Raw genomic sequence first — 16,987 nt, 5'->3', positions numbered from 1 at the left:
GGTCTGAAGAAATTGTGCGGTTTGCCCTTCAAATGGGTTTGTCTTTAATTTTTCCTCTTTACAATCGGACTTATACCGGACATAAATTCTTTAAGGGAGCGGGGCATAAATTGTGCGATATTATGATGCGAAGATATAAACTTATGTCAGGTCCTCGCCATAGCGGTCACGACTCTGCCATGGCGGTCCCGCTATGGTGGTACTGTGCTCGTCATGGCGAGAACATCAACATCCAAATTTTTCTAGTTTTTCACAAGTCTATCTCAAAATCCTGACATCAATGGAAGGCCTCTCGGACACAAACCAGTTATGCACACACACTTAAAAAAATTCTATGAACTCACTGTTGCCTCGAAATTCTCGTGGAAAAAAAATATTTGCATTAAGGTGCAAAAATTAAATACCGACACAAAATAGGGACAAAAAATGCGAATGGCCTGTTTGGTATGACATCTAAAACTGCTTTTTTTTGCGCGGATTGCCCTTTATTTGGGGTGGTCTTTAATTTTTGCCCTTCAAATTGGTGGTCTTTAAATTTTACCTCTCGCCTAACACCCCAAGGTTGTGGGTTCGAACCCCAGCTCAGTTAAAAAAAAATCACAAGGTTGAATTTTGCAAATCTACCAGGCAGAAATTCTGCCTGTGCGGCCCAAATTCTCCCTCAAGGGCAGAATTTAAAGACCACCATTTTTGTCACGCCCCGAACCATGGCCTGGGCGTAACACGGCACTCGATGCCTGACTGCATGTGACCGAGCGAACCACATGGCTTGCTGAACCATCATAAGGCATACATGAATGGAAATATAACGTGAAGTGCATGATGAGCTTTTATAAAACATAGTAAGTCATACTATTAAACATAAATACTTGATTAAGTCATGAATGCGGACAATATCATAAATGAGCCAAACCGGCTAACCAACTGTGGAAGTCTAACATGACACTTGTCTTGTCTATGAAACCTCTAACATGAGTCTGAAAAACACGTAACATGCTTGCTGGGACAAGGCCCCCAACATACCTTTAGATGCAAAACTAGATAAAGAAAGATAATGCATAAACCCCGAATTAGATGGGGCTCACCAATAAGCTGGTACGTGCAGATCCTAATGAGCAGAAGCGTCGTCCTGTAAATCCGTACCTGCATCGTGAAATGCAGGCCCCCGGGCAATAAAAGGGGACGTCAGCACATTGAATGTACTGGTATGTAAAGCACTGAAAGAAATAACATGGGACATGGAATAACATGATAAGAACTGAAACTGAAAACCTGGACATGAACATGAGCATGAGTACATATACATATATATATATATATATATATATATATATATAAACATAAGTAAAACATGATAAGTAGGGAGATCATTTCATAAACCGACACATGATATCACCACGTGGATACGTGGAGTCTGGTACCTCGCCGGACCAGCAGAGCCCCTATATACCTTGCCAGGGTATAAGGTGGTAACGTGCCTGATGGATCCATTCAGTGTAAAATTAAGGTATCGTCCTAACTGGGCGGAGCAATCCTTGTCCTATGGTGGCTACATAGTTTCAGGCTATCTGAGCCTTCTCGGTAATTCGTGCAACTCCCAAAAACATGAACATAATATAGTTGGCTAAGAAGCTCATGATTTTCGTGAATTAACTTGTACCTGTACTTGTCTTGTAATCATGATTTCACGAAATAACTTGTAAACATGGTTTCATGAAATAACTTGTATTTAATATGCATGTATCTTGTATCATAGCATGAAAGTAATTATATAATACAGTATGAAAACTTGTAAACATGTAGGATATTCACGAAATAATCATTTTTATTTAAGAAAATGCATGCAAGAACCCATGGAATACGAGATATGGGTTTTCATGGATTACGGACTGATTCTCAATAATCATATGGAGTTATTAGGAACACACTGATAGAATCATAGAAATTCATACATAATATAATCATGGACATGAACCTAGGGTTATCATGAGCATAGTATAGAATAAAAACCCTAGTTTTGTAAAGTTTCAGACTTTATGGATTACGAGGCGTGGGGAAGAACAATGATGTTCCCACACGTAGATAGTAACTCTACATACCTTAGTCGCTCCAAAACTTGAATTAAAGACTTGAGCTTTGAAGAAGATTTCCAAAATCTTGAATTCTTGAACCTTGAGATGAGTTTTCTTGAAAACCCTAGTTTTGGAATGATAACTTCTTGTTTAGATTACAAGGATAGGTATTAGAATTGAGTTGAAATAATTAGAGTAGGCTTACCTTGGTGTTCTTGATGATGGAAGAGGGTTGGAGGTCGTTCTAGGGCTTGAAGGAATGAAAAATAATGATTTGAACTGATATGGACGAATATATACTGTTCTGGAAAAATTAAATTTTTGGCCCAGTTAAATACTGGCCGTATTTCAAAATACGGACTGCACTGCATCTCTTCAGTAAAATGGCCATAACTCTTTGCACAGATGTCTGTTTGACCCCCATAATATACCGTTGGAAAGGTATTTCAAAGCTCTACAACTTTCATGAAGGAAGTTTTCCCAAATTCCAAATATGTTTTGAAATACGGGCCGTATTTTGAAATACGGTCCGTATTTTACCATTTGACATCCAAATGCCAAATTCCAGAATGCTCAGAAATCCTTGGTTTCAGTTTACGACTTGAATTACGGACCGTAAATTGAAATACGGTCACTGTTCATGGGCGTAAACTCCTATCCTACAACGGAACAGAGAAATTCCAATTCCCACATTCTTTATCTGATTTTCTAAGTCTAGGATCATGATCAAAGCTTACGTTAAAGGTACGAGGTGTTACAATTTTGAGGGGTAAAAATTAAAGACCACCCCCAGCAAAGGGCAATCCTGCAAATTAGCCCCAAAACTTCAAACAAGTATGATTGAAGCTTGAATAATCAATGTCTAAAGTTTCAAGCATACATGTTCGCAAAATATGAGTGATTTTTCTAAAGTTTGAACTACCAATCTTCATCCCCTGTAATTGTTCTCAAGCTTTTTCAACACCAAGTTGATTTAAACTCAACTTTTATATTTAAAATTCAAGACCCACTTCGTCAAACTTGCAACAATGATGATTTACCAATGTTTTCAAACTTTTTCAACAATAGCCACTTAATTTAAACTCATTTTTTATATTGGAAGTTCAAAACTTGCGTCTTAAAGCATTATACTTCAATTGCTATAGATTCAAAAAACATTATCTTATAACAACTAAGAAGAAAAAGAAGAAGCAAGGGAAATTAATTTTTCTGAAGTTTGCCTATATTGGCTACTATACAAAAAATAAAAAAGTGCCTTAAATGGCGATGTGCAAATAGGCTACCCCCGCAAAATTACTTCTAGGAAGACTACCATGTTGATGTCCACGGGTTAGGCGGACCACAACTTTCTAGGGATATCTACGTGGCATAACTAACTACTATTACATATTTATATTTAGTAGCTATAGTTTAGATTAATTACATCCTATAGTCAAGAGTAATATGTTAAATACAATTAATAGCTACATCTATATTAAAAGTAGAATACTTTATTTTTATTAATTATTAAAAAAAAAATCTTTGACTGTTTTACTGGTCACCGCCGCCGGAGCTCCAGCCACCAACCAACCAACAACCAGATCGCAGACACCGCCAACCAACAACCACAACCACCCCTCAACGTCGTGATCGTCGCCAGATCTGGCAGATTAAAATTTTGTTTCTCCGGTGCTTTTCGCTGGTGCTTTCGCCGGCAGTGACGGTGACGCCCCCAATTAACAGATCTGCCACCACAAAACCTAGTAGAAAAAATCCGTCGTTCAAAAATATACCAAAACACATATTGGAAAGAATAATGTTTCGGATTAACAACAGATATCACTGAGACTTGAAATTTGCTTGAGAAAGAACAATGTTTCGAACAAGTCTTAGTGATTTGTTGATAATAACAGAATTTGCTTGAGAAACTTAAGATAATAGGGATGAGACAGACACTTGTTTTATTGTTGTTGTTGCGAAATTTCCGGCAGATCTGGCCAGAACTAGTGGTTGGTGTTGTATTCACGAATACAACAATTGTATTCACTTTTGACCTTTTTTGTTAAATTTTTAGATTGTATTACTTTTTTAGGGTGTATTTGTTAATTTTTGAAGTATCTATGTTTTTATGTATCCAGTTTTACTCATTGTATAGCGAGCCCGTTTATGAATACAAATAGTCATTTAGTGAATACAGTGGGAAAAAAAATCGTTGTATGTATGAATACAGCGAAAAAAATTGTATACAACAAAAAAAGAAAAATGAATACAGCGAAAAAAAAAGTAGCTACGTCATGTAAATATTGAAAATGTAGCTATGCCCAATTTTAAACCCCTATTATAGTCATTTGTGTAAAATTCTAATCCAGAGAATCAAGCTCATTTTGGACTGTTTTCTAGAGGATAAGATGTCACACAGACTTTTTTTGTCGAACAATTAGCTGAAGAATTTTCACCGAGTACCCTTTTTAAGAACTAGTGTTTCATTATAGGAATTCTACAGAAATGACAAGAAAATAATGCCGCTTAGCCCCAAAATACTATTTACTAAAGAAGAAGAGAAATTGCAGTGCGCCCAAGTTACTGATTCGGTCGGCTAAATTGCAATTTAGATCGCCAAAAGATACATTTGGGCAAGAAGTGTGATAGTTGGGCTAAAATTGACAAACTACATGTTTCAATGGACACCCAACTCACACTATTAAAAAATTATTTTTCCTCACTGATTTTTCACTGAAAGTCGGTGGGAAAATTTTCACATGAAAAAATTATGAAGTTTCTCAGTGTTTCAATGGGAACATGCTTCCCACCATGCATTTTTCCAGTGAGATTGTTCGGTGGGATTGAGATGTAGTACAAATTTTCCACTGAACGTCGGTAGGGAAAACTTCTTTTTTCTAGTAGTGTTAATTTTCCCCTTTATTTATGCATAGAAACATATTTACTTTTTAATTATAATTGATAGGACTTATAATTCAAAATGTAGCTCTTCTAAAGAGACATAATTGAAGAGTTTTTTGGAAGAGATGTCAGAATATAAGTATTGTAGTCTGTAAGTCTGTACGCTACTCTCTTCTTCTTCTACCCCATCTTAGAAAAGAGCAATAAAACAGCGTACTAAGGCTTAGAAGATCTTACAACTAGTTATCAAGAGAGAAGATCTTCAACTAATTATCTCCGCAGTGGATCAAAGTTAATATTCATTATTGTCTATTAATTTGTTTGCGATCCTATGTTGTTAATTAAGTTTTTCAAGAGGAGTATCTACCTGCTTTTTTGAAACAAAACCAAGGGAGAAGCATCCTTGCTCTCTTTTACCAGAATTGAATGGTAACACCATGTGTTATTGCATCTTCGTTCTGCCAAACGTTAGAGGCAGAGTTGTAGTGAATTCTTTGCCAAATAAAAACAGACAAATACTGATGGAAAAAAGTGTCAATTAGTGTCTCCAAACAAAAGCATCCTATGAAAACAATTCTCCCGACAAAGAGCCCGTTTGGATTGGCTTATAAGTTAGCTTATAAGCTGTTTTCAGCTTTTTTGAGTGTTTGGCTGGCCAGCTTAAAGTCATTTTATGCTTAAAATAAGCTCAAAAAAATAATTGAACCCATTTGACTTAATTTATCTAAAGCAGCTTATAAGCTGAAAACAGCTTATAAGCCAAAAAAAATAAGTTGGACTACCCCAACTTATTTTTTTCAGCTTATAAGCTGCAAACAGCTTTAAGCTGTAAGCCAATCCAAACGGGCTCAAACTATGCATGCAGTTATGTACTTAAAATTCCACGTTGATTTCTGTCAACTAATGGTTCTTTGAATTTAGAGGAAGATTTATCTTATAGGAGTACCAAACTCCATTTGCATGAAGAGGTAAACAGTATTCCGTCCATCTAATAAGTCACCTCCGCAAAAATCACGCCATTTAAAATTTAATAAATAACAATTAACTAAACTATCTCTATTTATTAGATGTTTTTTAAGAGTTGAGCAATATTAAAGGAAACTACTTTTTTAATGTTAAAGGGCATAGTTAAAAACACTTTAAATTTTTGTCTTGAATTCCCAAAATGACTATTATTTTGAGACAAATTCTTTTCGCTAAGATACACTAGAGAATCATTAATACGTTAAAGCCTCATCACCCCCAATAAAATAATCCATTTTCCATATGAAAAATAAAATAAAATAATCCATTTCCGTATGGAAGTCCACATTATATATGTTCCAAAAGCTAGTTCAGTAATCAAGATGTTACTCCCTTCATTCCAATATAATGAATTTCTAACACTCTTTTTATGTCTAGAATACAAGAATTTTTCAAAATTCAAATATGGATTGATTAACTTCTTCAAAATTAACCTTCTCTTCAATGGGGTATTCAACCATTTTACATATTAAAGAGGTAGTTTTTTCAAAACATGAATTGCAATAATTATAAAAGGGTAATATTAACAAATTGTCCTTTGGGCGTGTCACACTCAAAATATTTATTTATTTTAGAATGGAGGGAGTACAGCTTAAACTTATACCCTGTCACAAATTTGAGGTTATGATTGTGCAGTTTTACCTGAAGAATTGAGAAGTTAATTTTACCGCAATTAAATCATCTAAAAAGTTAGTAATTACGAGTAACTATTTATAATAGGTGAAGCTAGTAATAAAAAAAAAATAGATAACCTGCTAAAGCAAAAGTAAAGAATTTATGTTGTCAGGGGTCGTTTGGTACACGGTATAAGGTGGATATCCCAGCATTACTTTTGTACCATGTTTGACAGAAGGTATAAGATTATCCTGGGATTAATTTATACCTTCTACAAAACATAATATAAAATGAAATCCAAACTTAATGATGGGATTTCCCACCTTATCCTATTAACCTTGAAATTATTTTATCTCACCTCCTAAATGGGATAAATTAGTCCCCAAATTATAATCTCGGGATAATTTAATCAAGCTAAATCTGAGGATAAAAATATAGTCAAATCATATCGATGTTAGTCTCCTCATATTCCCGCTAAATGTCTGACTAAACAATTACTCCTTCCGCCTTGAATTATCAATCCTTTTTTTGTTTTTTGTTATACACGTCTTTTAAGAAGTAGTATTAATTAGGAGGGGTATTTAACTAACTTTACTCTTATATTTATGCCTAAATTACAATCTCTTTTTATTTAAATGTTTATTCTATTTATACGTCATCTACAATTTTCTACTAAAGGTAATATTGAAAAAAATAATTAATTATACTTATTATAAAAAAAATTAAAAAAAATTATTTTTAATAATCACGATAAATAATTTGAGACGCAAGCGCAGCCTATTTTGAAATCTAAACGAAGAGACGGTCAAACGTGGGCCACGTCTAAACAATGCACTACACAGACAAGTCGGTGCCACCCACTGCCACCCTTATATTGTTGTAAAAATCCCAACTCTCCCACGTTTGTTGCCTTCTTTTACTTCCCATTTTATCACATCATTCTTCCACACACCCCACGACCCACGTTCTCTATTCTTCCAAACATATAACAATCTTGAAAAGCATAAATACTACTCCTAGTAGTTGAATACTCCTATATGATAATTGTGCATGCATAAATTCTTTCCACATATAGAAAATACTACTGATCATCAAGAAATTAAAAATATGGAGGAAGAATGTACGACACCAAGGAACCAAGAATGTCGATTACAAGCACCGTTAGAGTGTCCACCAGCACCAAAGAAGAAAGCCGTGTGTCGAAAGAGAGAACTGCCTAAAAATGGTTACTTTCAGCCACCTGATCTTGATTCTATTTTTGATAAAGTTGCTGCTCCAACTAACTAGTGCACTAGTGCACGTTCTCCTCAGTCAGCACCTTCTTGTTTTGTCTATGTAGTTAAAATATTCCATAAGTAGAATTAATAGATGTTAAGGAAGAGAGTTGTTGTTTAGATTAGTGAAGCTTGTGTATATTCCCTTTTGTTCACATTATATTTTAATGAACGTCGTTTCCTATTCTTTCTTTCCTTCTTTTTTTTTTTTTTGGTAATTGCAGTGTCCTATGTTCTTTGGACAATTTTTTTTTTTTTTTTGCTGCTACCGTTACTGCTCCAACTAACTAGTGCATATTCTCCTTAGTTTATCTTCATGTTTTGTCTATGTAGTCGAATTACGTACATGGTAAGGCAGAGAGTTGTTTAGATTAGTTGTGCAGATTATATTCTTCTCAGTTCACATTATATTATGCACGTTTCATATTCTTTCGTTCCTTTTTTTTTTTTTTTGGTTAATTGCGCTGTCCTATGTTCTTGCGGCAATTTTTTGATTGCAATGTGTTTAAAAGTCCATACACCTCCTTCCTTTCACACCATATATGATGTTATAAACAAGCAGTGGATATCCATACACTCAAATATTGACAAAAACTTTACCTAGTCATGCCTAATTATTGCTCTCAAACGCACACGCAAGTATAATAGAATTTAAGTTCAGATATCGTACCTACAAAGACTTATATTTTCTACTGTTTACTAATTCAAATTCAATCATAACTATTCAAGAGAGTCAAATCAAGACGCTTAGTGTAACTAAAAGTAACTATTTAACGCAATTAAATAAAACAAGAGATTCGGAACAAAATAAGACTAGGATGAAGTTCTTTAAGTTTATTAGATGAGAAAAAGTTCTAAGGTCATGACTTTCGACAATCCAGTTAAGTCTTTTGACAGTTCTACCTATCTTATTTCCTGGGTTACTAGTTGACGGGTTAATTATTATTTTATGAGTATCTTCCGAGTTGCTCACAAGTCTATTCAAGCTACTCCAATGCCTATATTCCTGTGGTGATTAGAAAATAACAAGAACGCGTTTGATAATTCCGTATCCAACTAAGCATGGCTAAAGGGTGTATTCCTATCCTCAATAGCGAAACGATTATTCGAACAAGCTCTATTTATTCTTGTTACGCATGCAAATTCTCTATCCTTAGTTCAATTCACATGCCACAAATAGTGTTTAACTATTGATCAAGTAATTAAACAATTAAGCATAAGAATAAATAAGCAACCCAAAGATGGAAATTCAATTTATAGATAGAAATTGTCGTCAAACCAACTATCATGTCTTTGCCACAACCCTAGAATTAGAGAGTTTAGCTACTCATGATTCGAGAAGATAAACAAGAATTCATGAATAACATAGGGTTTTGTGACTAAGATTAAGAGAAGAAAAATAAACCTAAGAACGACGGGTTACTGTGCTCAAGAATATGTCCCAGCCGTCGTTTACAATGTAAAAACCTATACTTATAGTCTAGGGTAAAGTATGTGATAATTAAAACCAAATCCCGATCAAATCGGGAAAACTGGGTGATCTCCCGCGATGGCTACGCGACGTGAGCCCATCGCGGGCGTATATTATGTCTTCTGCAAAGTTTTGGTCAGAGAGTGCATCTTTGCTTGCGCGACGCGGGCTGAACGCATGTCTGCCTTCAGTGATCCATTTTTCGCTCTAAGTGTTGCATGCTTCTCTCGTCATCTCGTTCAAATGCAATAAGCTCCATTTTCACTCAAAATTGCTCAGATTTCCTTCATTCTACCTGGTTGTGTTGTAAAATTGTTGTACAAAACACGGAAATAATAAGAAATTCTTGTAGCTTGAGGCGTGTCAAAAGACACTGTCCTTAAGGATAATTCACCTGGTGTAGGTGTATCCCCCAGGATTCAACAAACTCTTCTAGTATAAACTAGGAGCACAGAAACTGACAAAGATTATCTTTTTGAATCCAGCACTAAACGAAGAAAAAGTGTTCAAAAGTTTTTTTTTTTCTCTTCATTCATCTCTGCAAAATGAATACATAGAATATATATAGGTTGAGAAGGGGAACAAGATATTATTAACATAATAAAGACCATAGAAGGCCGTTCAAATGGTCAAATACGTTTTCCATCATAGAATCATTATTTTGAATACAATAAATTATAGTAAAGACCAATAATGACTATTAATGATAATAGAAACGTTAAGATAATTTCACAATTTTTCCTCATAGTCTCTTAGACGCAATCTGTCAACTTTTAAAACACCATTGAAGAAAATATTAATACCCATTAAATAATGAATCTAGACATTTCTTTTTGAGATATTAAAACAATTTTTATAACAATCCCCCACTTATCTCAAAAAGAATAATAAAATATAAAAATAAATAAGAAGTTTTGCTGGATTTTTTCTCATATGAGTACAATGCGTCAAATCTGGTGTCTCGTAGACTATGAACCAGACATAGATAAAATAAGATTAAACTCACAGAATAATTGGTGAAGCTTAGAACTTCTATGAACCAAGAATTCTTTTGTAAGCTTAGGGTCTTATTCCATCACATTATACTCGCACAATCTTTGTCGTTATCGCGGTTTTGCGCTATGAGGTCGTGCGTCTGTCCTGTTATTCATGAGTGCTCTAGAAATCTGTCACAATTTCATAGGTGCGGCACCACCCCACACTCATATAGTTCCAATCATCAAGTGTATTCTGCAGAGCAATACACCACCTATAAAGGATATGAATTGGATTAAGAGTCTAACTCAACCTCACTTTGCCTTACAGAATTGCACTATATTCACACATCATAGGAGGGACATAGTTTAATAGTGCACCTTCGATCAACTAATGACTTGTTATTACCCATATGGACCTAATTCATGGGATCTCCAATCACATAGGTTGGGTTACCATAATTGTTGATCTTCTCAAGTTGACATAGTAAGTCCCATTCCCCTCGATATTTCAGTTATCAATTTCCTTTGCAAAGGTTTAGTCAGAGGATCTGCCAAATTCATTTTTGACTTTACATAATCTATGGAAATAATTCCATCTCTTAGCATATGCTTTATCACATTATGTCTCAAACGTATGTGTCTATTTTTCCCATTGAAAGATTTATTTTTCGCTACAGCTATCGCTGCTTGACAATCACAATGCATAGACACAGAAGGTGTTGGTTTTATTCCTACTGGAATACTTGCTAAGAAGTTTCTCAACCACTCAGCCTTATTAACAGCCAACTCCAAAGCAACAAATTCAGATTCCATAGTGGATCTAGCAATTATGGTCTGTTTGGCTGATATCCATGTTATGGCACCCCCACCAAGGGTAAACACATAGCCACTAGTAGATTTTGTCTCATCTGAATCTGAGATCCAGTTAGCATCACTGTACCCTTCTACTACAGCGGGAAATCCACTATATTTAATACCGTAGTTCATAGTACCTCTCAAATATTTCAAGAGCCTTCTTAATGCATTCCAATGATCATTGTTAGGATTATGAGTATATCTACTCAATCTACACACTGCATAAGCTATATCGGGTCTAGTAAAATTCATCAAATGCATTAAACTACCAATAATTTGAGCATAATAATTTTGAGAAATTGCTTCTCCATGATTCCTTTTCAATTGACTATTAGAATCAAAAGGAGTGCTCACAGGTACCACATCAAAATTTTCAAAATTTTAAAGAATTTTTTCTACATAATGTCCTTGAGTCAAAATCGAACCATCATTGTCTCTAATTATTTTCATGCCCAGAATAGCACTTGCTTCTCCCATATCTTTCATGTCAAAATTTGAAGACAAAAACTTTTTGGTCTCATTTACTATATCAAGATTAGAACCAAAGATAAGCATGTCATCCACATAAAGACATATAATAACACAATGACTATCAACAAGTTTTGTATAAACACATTTGTCTACTTCAACAGAGGTAAAATCATTACTTAACAAAACTTGATCAAATTTTTCATGCCATTGTTGTGGAGCTTGTTTTAAACCATATAAAGATTTTATTAATTTACAAACTTTATTTTCTTGACTAGCCACTACACAACCTTCGGGTTGTTCCATATAAATTTCCTCATCTAAATCACCATTTAAAAACACAGTTTTAACATCCATTTGGTGAATAAATAATTTGTGAATAGATGCCACTGCAAATAAAACACGAATAGAGAAAATTCTAGTCACAGGAGCATAAGTATCAAAATAATCAATATTTTGTTTTTGAGTAAGGCCTTTAGCAACAAGTCTAGCTTTATATTTATCAATAGAACCATCAGGATTATATTTCCTTCTGAAAATCCACTTGCAACCAATGGGTTTAGATCCCGGGGGTAAATCAACTAATTCCCAGGTATTATTTTGTAAAATATCTCAGATTTGATGGCTTCTTTCTAATGAGATGCATGAGGAGAAGAAATTGCTTCAGAAAAAGTTAAAGGATCATTATCAACAATATAAGTGAAAAATCATTACCAAAAGATTTTTCTATCCTTGTCCTTTTACTTCTCCTCAAATCCTCATTTTCAAAATCATTTTGGAGAACAGTAACACTAGAAGTACTTTCTTTTTGAAAAATAGGAACATGAGAAATATTATCACGCTTTAAAGGAAAAATATTCTCAAAAAAATCAGCATTTTTTGTTTCTACTATGGTGTTGCGTTCAATCACATCACTATTGATTACAAGAAATCTATATGCAGCACTATTGTTAGCATAACCAACAAACATACAATCAGAAGTCTTGGATCCTATTTTTCTTTTCTTAGGGTCTGCTAACATAACCTTGGCAAGACATCTCCATACTTCCAAATATTTCAAGTTAGGAGAATAACCTTTCCACAATTCATAAGGAGTTTTTCCGGATTTCTTGTAAGGAATTCTATTTTGTAAATGACAAGCAGATAAAATAGCTTCACCCCAAAGATTGTCAGGTGCACATGAACTAACAATCATACAATTCATCATTTCTTTTAAAGTCCTATTTTTCCGTTCAGCTACTCCATTCGATTCGGGTGAATATGGAGGAGTAACTTCATGAATAATTCCTTCCTTTTCACAAAAATCATTAAACAAAATATATTCTCCACCTCTATCAGATCTTACTCTTTTGATCTTCTTATTCAATTGATTTTCAACTTCAGATTTATACAACAAAAACATTTCAAAAGCTTCATCTTTATTTTTCAACAAATATACCTTTGTATATCTAGAAAAGTCATCTATAAATGTGATGTAATATCTTTTACCTCCCCTAGTCATAGTTTGTTTCAAGTCTCCCAAATTAGTGTGCACTAAATCCAATAAATCAGATTCCCTAAACACAGAAGCATGTGATTTCTTAAATTGTTTAGCCTCAGCACAAATTTCACACTTATCAATACTTGAAAAATTAACATTCGAAATTTCTTAATATAAGATGAACTAACATGTCCAAGTCTAGCATGCCATAAATCAAAAGAATCAATCAAATAAGGAGAAGGTACTATTTTTTGCATTCATAACATGAGAAACATTAAGTGCAAATAAACCATGGTTACAATATCCCTTGCCCACTAAAACATTATTTTTTATTAAAGAAACCATATTGTATTCAAATAAAACCTTCACCCCAGCTTTTCCTAATAATCCCACAGAGACCAAATTGACTTGGATGTTAGGAACATGCAATACTTCAGTTAAAGCCAAAGTTTTCCCAGATGTGAGTTTAAGAAGAACTTTTCCTTTTCCAAGAACTTTAGTGGTTCTTGAATCACCAAGATATATAAATTCTTCTCCTCTATTGACTTGGGTGTAAGACATAAAATTAATTTTATTGGCACAAATATGCCTAGTAGCACCAGAGTCTATTACCCAGTCACTCACATTGATTTCAATGTTCTCTCGGGAAATGACCGCAAAAATAATATCATCTACTTTATCCAAATTAATTTTTGATTCAACAGGATTGTCAATTTTCCCAAAATTTTTCTTGAAAGTTCTATTAATAATTTTGGGCTCGTAACCATGTTTATTTTCATTAAAAAGAGTAGAGATGTACTTACCTACTTTAGTAGCATAATTCCAAAAGTTGAGTAGTTTAGCAAAGACAATTATAGTTGAAAGTATAACAAGAGTAGAACCTCCAACACCAACGGTTTTACTAGCCATCCATGCTTTGTAATCATAACAACAAGTAAATGTCCACCCGATCACATCACTAATCTTGTATACTTCACTCTTGAATACACCATAAAGTATCAAAATCATCAAGAACATAAACCAGACTTCCTTTAACAAACCAAGGCTAGATTTTCCGTGCTTCATGACAACAAGAATTATCCTTAAGATTGTTGTAAAATTGTTGTACAAAACACGGAAATAATAAGAAATTCTTGTAGCTTGAGGCGTGTCAAAAGACACTGTCCTTAAGGATAATTCACCTGGTGTAGGTGTATCCCTCAGGATTCAACAAGCTCTTCTAATATAAACTAGGAGCATAGAAACTGACAAAGATTATCTTTTTGAATCTAGCACTAAACGAAGAAAAAGTGTTCAAAAGTTTTTTTTTCCCTTCATTCATCTCTGCAAAATGAATACATAGAATATATATAGGTTGAGAAGGGGAACAAGATATTATTAACATAATAAAGACCATAGAAGGCCGTTCAAATGGTCAAATACGTTTTCCATCATAGAATCATTATTTTGAATACAATAAATTATAGTAAAGACCAATAATGACTATTAATGATAATAGAAACGTTAAGATAATTTCACAATTTTTCCTCATAGTCTCTTAGACGCAATCTGTCAACTTTTAAAACACCATTGAAGAAAATATTAATACCCATTAAATAATGAATCTAGACATTTCTTTTTGAGATATTAAAACAATTTTTATAACAGGTTGTACCTAAACACACAAACCTGCCAACATAAGCTCAAATACTACAATTTCATTATCAAGAATGCGATTAAAGTACTAAAAATTAGAGTGAAGATAACGCAAAATATAGATATTTGTGCCAAATAAAACTAATATGAACCAGTAATTTAGAGGAGCTTCAAGGTGAAAGCAGTAATAAAGCTAGAGCGATTATGTTCCGCACTTCCGCTAATAATAAGCATTGCATGAGGCATGTTGGGCTAAGACATTCACTATTTGCCAAGCTTCCTCCCACCTTTTTGAGGGAAGTGCACAGATAGCCACTTTAAAGGACCCCTATTTAAAGCATTCAAAATTTGTAAATTTTTGTAAATTTAATTGTTACTTTAAAATTAACTTTAGAGTCGCGAATGGAGTTTAATCAAAGTTCGAATACTTCCGTCAAAAAATACACTTTTTGCTTTTATATGATGAAATTTCACAAGTTGGCTGCATCAACTCAAGTTTCGATCCAAACCTTCGCATTAAAACTTAGAATTTAGCTTCACACAACTAATTCTAACAATGCCCTACCTGAATATTAGAAAAGCTACTTTGCACATAAATCATACATTCATACTCCATCTGTTTCAATTTATGTGAACTTATTACTATTTGGGGAGTGTTCGAGATGATTCTTTGACCATGTTTTCTTTATATTTTTTCTAAATTATTTGAATTATAAATCATCATGAATTATATCCCGTAGTACTTTTTATGTAGTTTCTAAATATATAAATTTTATTTTTATAAACTTAAAAAATCTATATCAAAATTTATGATCAAAGTTATAAAATTTGACCCTCAGTATTTTTAAAAAGTTCACATAAATTGAAACGGGTGGACGTATTTGAATTCACATAAATTGAAAAGTTCACATAAATTAACACCGTGGGCGTATTTGAATTCGAAGCTTTTCCTTTGTGTTTGGGATTGGGAAAAAGGTAGTAAGGTACACGTGATTTATAACTGCCATCACATGTAGTTCCCTCAAAGGCAGATTATCTACATCTTGTGTGACATTCATGACGACATAGTATTAGATTTCAAGCCACATATCCCAAGAAAATTTCTACTCCAGCATCTGAATCGAAGCCAACCAAGATCTTTAATTGACTTTGCCGTTTCTTTTATCGCTTAACTTGTTTCTGCCTTTTCTTAAGCAAACACTTGACTCCTCTACAAGGCTTCATGGGAATGTGGTGATGTTCCGGCTGACTTTTATTTGAAGTTTGATATGACTAACGTAACTATGAATTAAATATTTTTTTAAAACTAGAATAGCTTAAATTATAGGCTAAACTAGCCACCCCATTAATTTATTTTTGAGAAATTGACATAAATAGCCGCTTACCAAAATAATAGCCAGTAAATGTATATTTTTTTTGTAAATTAGACGTATAATATACATTTTCGATACATAATGGTGTATGTTTGGCTAGCAAATGTAATTATTTTTGACCGACCGATCCTTTTTAGATTACCATCTTTTGTGCTACGCTCAAAAGGCCTAATTTGAACAACAAAGCCACCCAAGTTGGTATGTATTCGAGGAGTCCATTGCAATGGGCTGTGACTTCTCTTTAGAGAAATTGCATAAATAGCCTCTTCTCATAAAAAAAAGCCAATCAATATATATATATATATATATATATATATATATATATATATATATATATATATATATATATATATTTTGGTAAATAAAGTAATTTCATTACCAAAAGTGAACTTTGTACAGCGCAAGAAAAATAGAAAGATGGCTGATAGACATTCATCCCTACAGCCATTAAGCATAAACCAAACAAAAACAACACAGAGACCTCAGCAGCCAACTAATCCATCTGATCAGGGTAGCAATTATTTTTGATACATCATAGTGTGTGTATATATATATATATATATATATATATATATATATATATATATTTTTTTTTTTTTGTATATTTGACAAATATATAGAACGGATGGCTAGTTCAAGATGTTGAATAACATTTTGGAAAAACACCATCATGAGAAAGTGTAAAATATAAACCAAGAACTTGGTTTATGCAGTGCTATCTTAATGTACAAACACACACACACGCCAAATTGTTAAGGACAGTTAGATCGTTTTATACGGGCCATCAACAAATCAAAAGGTGTCACTACCACCTTCAAATCCTTTAAAAAATGTTGATCTAAAAGCTGATTTATCAAAGGCTTC

This window comes from Lycium barbarum, chromosome 8 (assembly GCF_019175385.1).
Source record: "Lycium barbarum isolate Lr01 chromosome 8, ASM1917538v2, whole genome shotgun sequence".
Classification (NCBI taxonomy): domain Eukaryota; kingdom Viridiplantae; phylum Streptophyta; class Magnoliopsida; order Solanales; family Solanaceae; genus Lycium; species Lycium barbarum.
The sequence above is the reverse complement of the archived record's forward strand: the minus strand, read 5'-3'. Positions refer to the sequence as shown.